Raw genomic sequence first — 12,793 nt, 5'->3', positions numbered from 1 at the left:
CCTCATAGGCTTAACTCTTACAGAGTTGTTTTTGAAATTACGTGTAAAATATGCTATATGGTACACAACACATGACGATACGTGAAAGGTTTGCTCTACAACATAACGTACACAAAATCGTACCTCAAACGTGAATTTACAAAGTATGTAATTAAATACGGCTTCACAATTCACATTTGTGGTATGACTGTGTGTACTTTATGTTGTAAAACAAAACGTCTTCACATGAGGGCGCTGCTGTACCACTGTGCGTCTATTTACTTCAAATGTATGTTTTCTGTTTCTTGTTTAAACATTGTTTACAGTATATATCAATAGACTGTATAAGATACTCATATAAATAAGGATAAATGGGTATTTCTTCCAAGGAAAATTTTATTGCATGAAAATAGTATTGCATAAAATCATGTGCAACATTTTGGTTACATATTATAATGCAAATATACTGAAATGAAAATGATGCGTTTGATTATAATATAACATTCTTTGTGTTGCCACATGGTGTCAGTATTTTTTCAGTGATTTATTTTCTTCCTTCCATTCACCTTCCCTTATGTGTATTACACGTCTGTCAATATTTATATATCTATTTGTATTTATTTATACCTTTATTTTACCAGGTTAGTCTCTTGAGATTACAAATCTCTTTTACAAGAGAGACCTGACCAAAATGGCAGCATAAATTACAGTTATAAAAACGTTATAACAATTTGGCATGAAGTACACAAGTAAAAACAGGTACACAGATACTGTAAATAAAACAAATGAGAATAAAATTATGCTAACTATACATTAAAACACTGACACTGGCCAAAGTTGCTGTTTAAAACGTCTCCTAGTATTCTTTTTTATTTGTAGGTTTTGAAAGACTTGAAATTGATATACATACTTTACAAAACATATTTGTCTTATAGATTCACTGTTGACACAAAGATTTTAAAAGACACAACCTAAAGGTACAACACTATTATCAACATGTATAGCCCATGTATGGCCTACAAATGTTTGTCATAGGTGGACAAAAGGTATTTCAAATGCCCAAATTTGATGAAGAGAATCAAACGAACTGAAACGGACAAGAAAATTAATCTGCTCAGGTGATCTGTAACAGTCACAGTGTCAGTTCTTTGTATACTGCATACAAAACTAATGAAGAAAGTACAAATCACTCAGTCTATGAGGGTCAGACAACACATGGTCCCAGTATCAAAATCCTCAGATTAACAGTGGCATCACAAAATGAGGGCTACCCACACCTATCCCAGGTGTGCACTCTCTTGTTTTCATGTACTGGACAGAGATTAGAGGAATCTGGGGTACTAATATTTGCATCTGTGGATTTAAAGTGAATTGTTTGGACACTTCCATGCAGGGTGTGAAAAGATGGACAAAGACGTTGAATTTTATTATAAATGAAAGAGAAATACTGTGTCTCATCCATCAACAGCTCAGAGGTTACAATCAAACTTTGCGGGAATCTTAAAAAGGCTAGAAGTGCCTATACAGTCTCATACTAGCTACACTGAAGAAAATGGATTTAGCATCAAATAATTGTGGCTGACGTTGAAAATTTGGGATTCAAAATGAGAAACTCTAAGTAAACAGAACATTTTAGTTCTTACATTCTGCACTATTTCTATGTCACCAAGAGACCAAGCTTAACACTGCATCAGAGTTAATAATCTTTTCCAAACATCAACAAATAACCTTAAAACTTTGCTAAGGTCAAGTACTTCTCTTGAACGTTTATTATGACAGCTATGGATACAGTGATGACTGTATCAACATTTGTAAAATACTGCACCTTTAAAAACATCTGGTTAAAGGAATAGTTCAGCCAAAAATGGAAATTCTCTCATCATTTACTCCCCACTCATTCAGTCCTAAATGTGTGTGACTGTTATTTATTCTGCAAAACACAAACAAAGGATTTCAGAAGAATATAACATGTCTCAGCTCTGTACATCCATACAATGCAAGTGAATGGTGACCAACATTTTGAAACTCAAAAAGACACAAAAGGAAGCATAAAAGTACTCCATAAGACTCCAGTGGTTTAATCAATGTATTCTGAATCTGATTACAGTCTCTTGGCACAATCATGATTTCAAGTTTGATTACACTTCATAGAGCTTTACGTATGCATAGAGTGTTAGATGGTGCTATAGGAAGCGTTATCAAGCTTAAAATCATGATTGCCAAGGAGACTGCAAATGTAAAGATTTATACTGAAAAAGGAGTTATATTTTGGTCTGTTTTCACTCAAAACCGATTGGATCACTTCAGAAGACATGGATTAATCCACTGAAGTCTTATGGATTACATTTAAGTTGCCTTTAAGTGCTTTTCAGAGCTTCAACGTTTTGATCACCATTCACTTGCATTGTATGGACCAAAAGAGCTGAGATATTCTTCTAAAAATCTTTGTTTGTGTTCAGCATAAGAAAGAAAGTCATACACATCTGGGATGGCATGAGGGTTGAGTAAATTATGAGATAATTTACTTTTTTAGGTGAACTATTCCTTTAAAACATGTCAAATTTATCACTTGCCAGCAATGAGATCACCTGTCTTGATAAATAAATACAGTATATTTATAGAGAGAGAACAGTGGAGAGATTGAGGTGGTACTGAGGAAACCATTAAGAGTCATTAGGGCTGACAAGTCTGACAGAACGGGACTTTGCTAGCACATATACAACAGCATGGCCAATATGCCAAACCTGTCTGAAAACGGAGCAAAGAGATGTCAAACACTGGCAAAACCATTTCATGATCATCATTCTGAAATAAGGGTTTCTTGAATGACTGTAGCTGGGGTCAAAGACATTTTGGAAAATGTCAACCAACACCACCAGAAAACTGAATCTGACCAATGACTTACTTTTTTCCAGTGGTACGTGTCAACAGGGTCTTAATCGTAACCATAAGTGTAATGCTTTGGTCATGATGACATACTTTTAAAAACAGGGAATCTTGTAGGAGTAAAAGTTCACAACTAAACTAGTATCTGAGAATCAGTCAACAAAAAGGTAGGCCTTTAAAGCCAAGGAGAAATTCAAGAAAATATAACAACACATAAAGTTCTAACTCGGGTTGCTGCTAAATTCATTATTTAATATGCTAATTAAACAAATACAGCACCTGTGATCTTGTGTTGCATGAGACCAGCAGAGCATGCGAGTCAACATGTGAACCGAAAGTGTCATAGAAGCATCACAAAATGATGTGAGTGCTTCATCAATAGCATTTTTCACCACACATTTGCTTTTTAGGTCACTATCAGTTAGTTTAGGTTTAAGGTTTAGGGTAGGGACATCGGTTTTGTTTATTTAAAGCTCGATAGAGCATTTAACCTTCAAAACCTCATCTGTTTGGGAGAACAATGAATTCACTTTTATCACCACACCGGGGACATGTAATTTCAGATCTGCCGTGATACAACACATGTAATGAACCACGTAATTTCATTTTGCAAAAATGTTGCCACAATCACGTAATATTTGGGGAGGGACATTTTTGGAGATTGAAAGCCTCTTGTCACCATTCCGTTTTAATTTATGTAAAAGAGAAGTGTCAACAATCTGCTAAATGTGTCATTTTGTGCTCCATGGAAGAAGGAAAATAACAGATTTGGAATGACTTGAGGGTGAGTAGATGATGACAGAATTTTCATTTTTGGGTGAACTACTCTTTTTAACAATATTTTTTTGTAAACTTCTACTCTATTTCAACATTGTACAAATGAGATGTGGAAGTTGACCGAACCAGAGATGCTGTGATTGTTCAGCTATGCCAGAAGTGCACTTAGGGTGTCACTGGCGCTCAGACAAAATGGAAGCTGGCTATGTACCCTTAATTGTCCAAAACAGTGCCAACAGAGATTTTACCTCGGAAAGGAGTAATGAAGTATAAAAATTCAGCTGTGGTTATTTACTAAATGAAAATCCCATGACATCATGTATCAAAGATAATGCTAATGGTACTATTGTGGGATTCGTATGAATAATGCTATAGGAGGAGTGCAGTAATCACAGAATAGGTTGAATCTGTACCTACACAACACTGTACAGAAAACTAAATATTTGGCTAAAAATCCATTGTACTTTTAAAAGAACGAACCCTATTTTCATTAAATGACATGATTGAGAGGGTCCCCTTTAATACTATGTACTTAAGCATTAGATACAATATACTTTAATTATGTACATACGTGTTACATTTAAAGTACCTGCATTTAATTACATCTGTATTACATTGTTAACCTTACCCTTAAACCCTGCTCCTAAACCCTGTACCTCAACCCCATTAGCAGAAAATGGGAATCTTGTGAGAATTTAGTTACACAGTAAATACATTGTATTGTATGTATTTTAATGTTAGTACATAGTAGTTAAAGACACTATAAATTGGGTCCATTGACAGCCATTGATTCATTTTGACACATTCACACATGTACTGTTCACAGTACACATAGTGACCCCATTGGATTAATTTAATAATTAGTCATTGAAAGATTAAAAAAAAAAAATCTAACAAAATGCAATTAATTTTATAGATAGCACAAATTCACTTTTCCACTTATTATTTGGGGACTTTCTTGTGCCAAACATAGTGGAACCTGTCCATAACTTTTGTTTTACAACAACTTTTATCTTCAGAGTAAAAAGTAAGGCAGACAGAGAGAAAAAAAAGAGATAAAGAGAGAGAGAGAGAGAATTAGGACATCATATATGTACATGTATTTATGTATACTGTTTATAACTCCTATATACTATATGCAACCAGAAATATTTAACAGATTTGTTTAAACCATGATAATAAAAAAGTTAGAAATATTCTAATTGTCTAATTAATGTGTGACAATTAAATAAACTCATTTTTTCATTAATCTAAAATAACAATACATTTCAGGACAAGATCTCTTTCTTTGATACTGTCAGGTACAACACTGCTATTATCTCTGTACAGTTCTCTATAATAAGTATAAATAAGTATCTCTGTACTTATTTTCGCCTGGAATATAACAAAATATGTTCTTGACGTGTGAGTGGACTGCTATAATCTCTGTACTAGTGCCTCCCTCCTACTCTTTGCTCAGCGGTCCGGAGAAGAGTCCCACAAGGTCTCCTGAAAGTAAACTTTGTGTCCTGAAGGAGACTTGGCAGTGACGGCAGAATCGGATAGGACAGCTCACACTTTAGCTCCAGTAACTCTATGTTTAAGATGTTCTTCACTAGTTTAAGAGGCAAAGTAAAGGACAAAAATCTAAAGGAGGTGTACAGATTTAGTTTAATCCCTAAACTAAGCACTCTTTCAGATGATGTTTTATATACTTCTCTCCCAGCTGAATATACAGAGACATCTATAAGTAAACCATTTTGGGGCTGATTTCTCAGAAAAGTGTTCACACATTTGCTTAACCAATTGCATGAGTTTGGGGCAGGACTACCTGTTTGTCTAACAAATGAAAAACAGACAAGGTGTTCAGGAAACATCTTCAGATATTACGTTTTACCCTAAAGGCCCTTTGACATGATTCTAGTCAGTGTTTCCAATACATCAAACCTTTCGGTGCAAAGTGTCGAGCTGTAATGTTTCTCCTGGCACCATATTGTGCGCTCATTTTTCAGTCAATTTCATCTTGATTCGATTTGCAACCGAGAGACCTTTCGACAATTTGTATGACATATCATTTTGTGGCCAATGCTGGCATATAAAATCAAAAATAAGACGGCAAAGACTGTACGAATGTAGTACAACACAATGTTGAAGGCACAAAGCAACATTCTGAGAGAGAAAAAAACACATTTGACCAGTCCTTTTTTCTTTTTGCAATGTATCAAAGCAATCAGAAGGATTTTTTTTCTGTTCTAGACTCAAATATGTTACCTTTCCTGTATGCACTATGTACACTTTTATTTTCTTGCTACAAAGCAACCTCATAAACCTCATAAAATCACAATTATTTCTGCAATGCTTTTCATGGAAGTCAGCGTTGTCCATGATGCTTGTGTGTAGAGGTGTGTTGAAGCCATGACACAGAGTAAAATATCTCAGCTCAGGTCCAGTGCAAGTGAATGTTGGCCAGAACTTCGAAGGTCCAGAAAGCATATCAATGCAGAATAAAAGCAATCCATACAACTCCAGTGGTTTAATCTATATCGTCAGAAGCAATCTGATTGGTCTTGGGTCAGAACAGAGCAAAATGTAGCTCTACATCTTGCCATTGCAATATGATAGGTGTGGGTGAGAAACAGATCAATATTTAAGTCATTCTTTTACTACAAATGTCCACTTTCACTGCCAAATTCTTCTTATTTTGTTTTTGGTGATTTGCAATCTTTGTGCATATCGCTTCCTAGTGGTCAGGGAGGAGAATATTTAGGGAAAAAAGGACTTTAACCACTGGAGTGTTATGGATTACTTTGATTAATATGCTGCCTTTATGTGCTTTATGGAGCTTGAAAGTTCTGGCCACCATTAATGTGCATAATATGGACCTACAGAGCTGAGATATTGTTCTAGAAATCTTCGTTTGTATTCAGCAGAAAAAAGAAAGTCATACAGATCTGGGATGGCATGAGGGTGAGTAAAAGATAAGAGACTTTTAACTGTTAACTGTGTAATATCACTTTAAAATTGTATTTCCTGTAGGGATGAATAGAGAATTGGCATTCAGATATTATAATATTCTTGTAAGGTTACTATTTATTAATGTTCATATTTGTTTCTAATTATGTCTAACAAACCTGATTCATGGATGTTGATTTTCTATTGACTTCTTGTCCTCTATTGAGTTGTTTTATTGAGGGAACTAGAATTTGTGTGTTCTGATGTGAATTACATATTTTTTCATCTATTCATTGGTTGTTGTTTTTTGCTAGTGTTTGTGTATGCAAAATGTTCCTTAATTTGAAGTGTAATACAGGCCTCTAGTGCCCAAACACATTGTTTGATTTAAATAAAGCTCTTCCATCAACAAGTGTTGTTGGAGTTACCTTCCTTACCTGTGTAGTTGCACCAGACGTACTACTTAAAGGAACTCTCCGGTACATTCCCTTACATGCCTGAGCTGAGTAAAACCTGCAACAGTGCTGCTAGAATGGCAGGGCCAATAGCGCTGTGGCTAGAGCCACTGCTCCTTATCTCCGCTCAAATACCTGCAGTCTGAATGTGTGGCTCAGCCAGTATGCTCCACTTTTGACTGGGCCTAAATGGCAGTGTGCTATCTGTGCCATCTCTGCTCCTTTTCTGTCAGTGAGGTAGCTTAAACACAGCCGGGTGCCAAGTATTTCCCTTTAAACTGGAGTGGCATAAAATGGGTCTGGGATTATTCCAGCTGTGAGGTTCATTGTATATTTGCATTTGTCTTGGAGTAAAATGAGTTCTTTTAAAGATCCTGCAAAATTGGGTAGGCTTTAGTTTTGTCACAGCCATGAACCATGATGTGCAGTTTGCTAGTCGGTTTTAGGTGGTATTTTTCTCAAACGTGTACATTTAAATGCAGAGAGTCTGACCTCAAACAAATGATATTGGTTGCTCCAATGTCACTGTGTCAGACTGGTTGGCATATTCTGAGCAATGTTCATTTTTGGGTGAACAAGCCCTTTAACTCTGAAGCATGTCAGTGTCATTAGGTCATAAATTGAACAGCTGTGGAAGATGAATGGATGGATGGATGGATGTTTAACTTGTCAAAAAGAAAAGAATAATAGTAAAAAATGAATAAAATGCAATTAAGGCAGTATTTGTTTGCTTTGTTCACTTCCTTTGGCAAAAATTGCCATATATAATTTTCCAGGAGGTACACGCTCGTCTCGACTTCATATCCTAGCACATTATGCGCATCATTTCCCAGGGATAATAAACACGGGACTGGATTTACTGTATGGAGAATGGAGACTGAGCCAGGTGTGGGAGAGATATGGGCAAGCTGCCATATTGTATTTTTTTGCATCACCCAAAAATGCTTACAGTCATCTGAACCAGTGTGCAAAATGACCCAGCATGTCCACGATATAAATTTAACAACAGCCAGAGAAAATAATAGTTTTGATATTTTAAACTTCAGTAAATTAAACTTAAGCAATATATTTATTATTATAATAATTATTATTATTGAGAAGTCCACTGGAAAACATCTAACAAGGACAGAAAGAGATGTTGAAGGTCAGATGTACAACTAAACAAGAGGATAAGTACATCAGAGACTCTAGTTTGAGAAATAGACGTCTCACATGTCCTCAGCTGACAGCTTCATTGAAATGTACCTGCTCAACACCAGTTTCATGTACAACAGTAAAGAGAAGACTCAGGGGTGCAGGCCTTATGGGAAGAATTGCAAAGAAAAAGCCACTTTTGAAACAGGAAAAAAAAGAAAAGTTTAGAGTGGGCAGAAAAACACAGACATTGGACAACAGATAATTGGAAAAGAGTGTTATGGATCTTAATCCCATTGAGCATTTGTGGGATCAGCTAGAATGTAAGGTGCGTGAGAAGTGCCCGACAAGACAGCCACATCTTTGGCAAGTGCTACAGGAAGTGTGGGGTGAAATGTCACCCGAGTATCTGGACAAACTGACAGCTAGAATGCCAAAGATCTGCAAAGCTGTCATTGCTGTACGTGGTGGATTTTTTTGATGAGAACTCTTTGAAGTAGTTTATCTTGTTATTCTTGTTATTAATGTCCTGACTATATATTGTGATCAATTGAATGACACTTTGGTGAATAAAAGTACCAATTTCTTCCCATAAGAGCAAAATCTGTGCATTATTTCAAACTTTTAGCCGGCAGTGTGTATATATATCATAATGTAATATATTTAATGTTTGTTTTAATGTACCTTGATTAATCGGGAATAATCACTGAAAACTGAGATGAATTAGTAAATTGTTTTAATTGATTCACAGCCCAAGTGATAATGGGTCCTTAACAAATCACCCTCCCACTGAACTTATATGAACTGCTCATAATGCAACACATAATATTCAAAAATGTGGATGACATATATGTATGCCTAATAATACGTGTGGGTTAAAAGGAGTTTAAATCAATCTCCAATCTTTTTGAAGTGGAGGCCAATATCTGTACCCATCCGCGTAATGCACAATATATGATTTTGACCACAGTGTTACCGTTTGAGGCAAATTTCAGGAATCAAAAATATTTATTTTATCATAGTGTGACATGGTCACTGACAGCCAATTATTTGCGAGCAGTCTTAGCCTCTGACAAAGTTCTGACAGTGTCTGAGTGCTGCAGTGTAATTGCTCCTATGATGGCCGACAAATAAAGAACAAATAAGACACGTTCAGTTAAAATGTTGTATAACATGAAACATAAATAAACCGTTAATAAATGTTCGCTTATATCTTGATCATACTATTCAAATTATAGCTGAAGTATGTAAATTTTCTGGTGTTAAAATACTTCTATCCCAGCTTAATATGCAGAAACAACTAATCAGTCATTCATAGTCTAATCGAATTGTAAACACTGTGTCGGTTGCGCTATTACAATTCCTGTGTTTGTTTTGAGCAACCCGCTTAGACCCACCCTAACAACATTACTGAACCAATGGCATGAGTTGAGGGCAGGACTATCTGATTTTTTTTAAGAATGGAAGGCAAACAGAATAGCAAAAGCAATATTTTTCAGGGCAGCTTTCTAATTACGCCCCTTTATTCAGAAAGCTATTCCGAAAAAAAATTATGTTCGGTGGCACTAATGTCGCAGAAGTTACATATATATTTCAACTTGAGTTCGCTCAGAAGATTAAAGAGCTGTCCACAAATTTGTTGATAGACTGAATGGGATTATACACATGGTGCAAAGATTAAGACTATAACATCAGTATCATAACGTACAACATACAGACACTAGGCTCTTTTGCAGAAAAGAATCAATAAATATTTTTTGCCTGTGCTAATCAGATCCATATGTTAAGACTTTGCTCTGTTGGCCTCATCAAAGAGGTTTCAGTCTGCTGCCGCAACACAATCCCTTGGCCCAGATATGATTTAGCTTTTGGCTTTAATGGTTTATGGAGTGCATGCCACTTTCCTGGATCTTCTTCTCAGGCAGTGTTAATTTTTGTAAATACAATTGTGGAAACAATAATACAATTGTATGTCTCTCTTTACATCAATAGTTTAGAGGTATAAAGGTTCCCATGGCAACCAACTAACCACTGTCTGAATTTCAGTTGATATGCTATGTATATATTGATAGACAACCCTTCAATAACATTTCATTAGTACTGCTGGTGTACACACTTATGAGAGATTGATTGCATGTCTAAGCACAGAGATTATTCAATATAATTTGAAACCGTCTTTTCTTGCATTACCAAACTAAATCAGATTAATTCTAGCACAAATGGATCACAAGTCTGTTCGGATTGAGGACTGGAGGGGAAAAGACAATGCTAAAATGCAAATAACACAATGCAACTGACATGCATTTAGGAGAGCAAAATAAATAGGCTTGTAAAACTCTGCATACTATATAGTGCATATTAATGCATATTACTCTGTCACTTGGAGGAAGCCAGCCAGATTAAGTAGATGCCAACATGGACAGATTGAAAAGAAAGCATGATCCAGGCTACTACTTGATGTCCAATGTAAAATCTGGGTCCTGAAAAAAAAAACAGTTGTGAAACACTAGTATATAAATACTAGAAAGCTTTCTCAAACACTTAAGAATGAATTTATTCAATGATTGTTCTTCGATCAGATGCACATGTCCATAATTCATTTATAAGCACTAAATGGAAATGTGGGAATCAATCATATATTACTCTCCTGCTGACCTGGGACAGCAACGCACCTGTAATGCCAAAAATGTTAACACTCTACCATTGATGTGTGCACAGTCTGCAGCATTTGTTAATTTTGCATGCTGGCCCAGGCTGTGCTTAGCTTTTGTCAGGTGTTATGATCGCTGAAGATCTAAAGTTTGCCAAGAACACCTGAAAACGGATAACACGTGAGTTCAGATCTGAGGTTAGGAAGCCAAATCTCACAGCCGTTTTTTTGCTATCCAGCAACACCTCTGTCTTTGTATTTTTTAACTGCTTGTCCTCCCACATGTTTGCACATGTAAACACACATGCACACATACCCACCCACCCATCCACTCGCCCACGGCACCAAATGCTCTCAGTGCCTCTTTACCGGGTCAATGACGATACAAGAACATAGCATAGTAAACAATATTATTCATTCTGTCTCATGGGCTAATTGAGCTAGAGCTTAAGGTGGGAGGGTATACTGAAAAGATATGACAGAAAGGTTTGTTTTCTTTATACCTTGATCATTTTACAACAAAGCAAAATAGAGTATTAATCTAGTTTTGATCTCCATAGCCATGACTGTCTGGCATGACAGCTGTGATTAATAAAGAGGTGGGTTAATGGCACTCATATTAAGCTGTTCTCCAGGTAAAACTTTAAACTAGAGAAATAAACAATACATAGCTAGGTCACGGTGTACTTACTTGCCATGAGGAAAAAGTTTCCATTATAGAGATTACTTCAATCAGTGCAAAAATCAACAAAATCTAAAATAAGTGCTGGCGGAAACATAAGGTGACTGTGATTTTACCAAGTAGGATGTTTGTTCCTGGATTTTTTGTAGGTACCGGAAAAACAATCCTGTCAAAACAAACATAAAATGATTTTCCCCCATTGGGCTAAACGGTCTCTGTTCTAATCCGGGTTCGTTGCACGGTTAAGGTTTTCTTTTTCCACTATGATTTTGTGAAATAAGAATTAGAATGGACTGACTGGGCCAGTGGCCAATCGGGAGTCGACACGTCACTACATGCATTCCACCAGCACAGTTCTCTATCCTGAGTATGGTTAGCTAACCATGCTGAGAAATCAGGGCTGGGAATGGTTTGTAATAATACCGCACTGAACCATGCTCAAGTTGAAAAGCTACTAGAACCTTTAATCACAGTGCTTAGAACTGTTTGGCCTGATGGTAGGAAAGTGCTTATAGTCCTATATCTATTCCCAACGTTGACGCTAAACATTAAGTTTAAGGTAATACGTGTGATTACTCCACCACTAGCGGAACCAAAAAGAATTGTGAAATGTTTTTCAATAATAATGCTTTCAAACAACCTTCAATTGCTACCCATTGTTCGCCAAAGAGGTTGTCTTACCCCAAACTCACACCATTTGTTGCACCTATGTTGTAATGTATGGCCCAGTTCAGGCACTCAAACACCTTGTTAATCCTGGAGCAATATTTCAATCAACCAATCAGATTTTAGGGTTAGATTTAGGGTTATTATTATAGTTAAGCTTAGGGGCTTGTACACCATTATTATCAACCTTTCTTATCATCTTTCCCTCTAATCTGAATACCTTATTCGGAAAGGCGCGGATAATGACTTCAAAATTAATAACGGATTCATTTGAATAATACAAATATTAATTTGACTGATTATCTAAAAAGCACAAAGATAAAGCGACATTTTAAATAAACATATCCAAAATTACGAATTTTAAAAGAATTTATGAATCTGTGTGGCCAAGATTTCTAAAGATTAAACATTATGAATGAAAATGCACATGTTGTGATTTCAGATCAGATGGCCGCGGCCTCAACTCGTTTGTGGTCTCTGTTAATTGTGCACATCTGGAACTTATCTAGTGTAACATTAAGATACAACATCATATACACGTTCCACTTCTTGAAATGTTGTCTATGTTAATGTATCTGTGATTGTCATGTATTTATTGATAGCCTAAACCTGAGCGCAATTTTAAAATCCTAA

Source organism: Xyrauchen texanus, chromosome 45, assembly GCF_025860055.1.
Source record: "Xyrauchen texanus isolate HMW12.3.18 chromosome 45, RBS_HiC_50CHRs, whole genome shotgun sequence".
Lineage (NCBI taxonomy): Eukaryota > Metazoa > Chordata > Actinopteri > Cypriniformes > Catostomidae > Xyrauchen > Xyrauchen texanus.
This window is presented reverse-complemented; position numbering follows the sequence as displayed.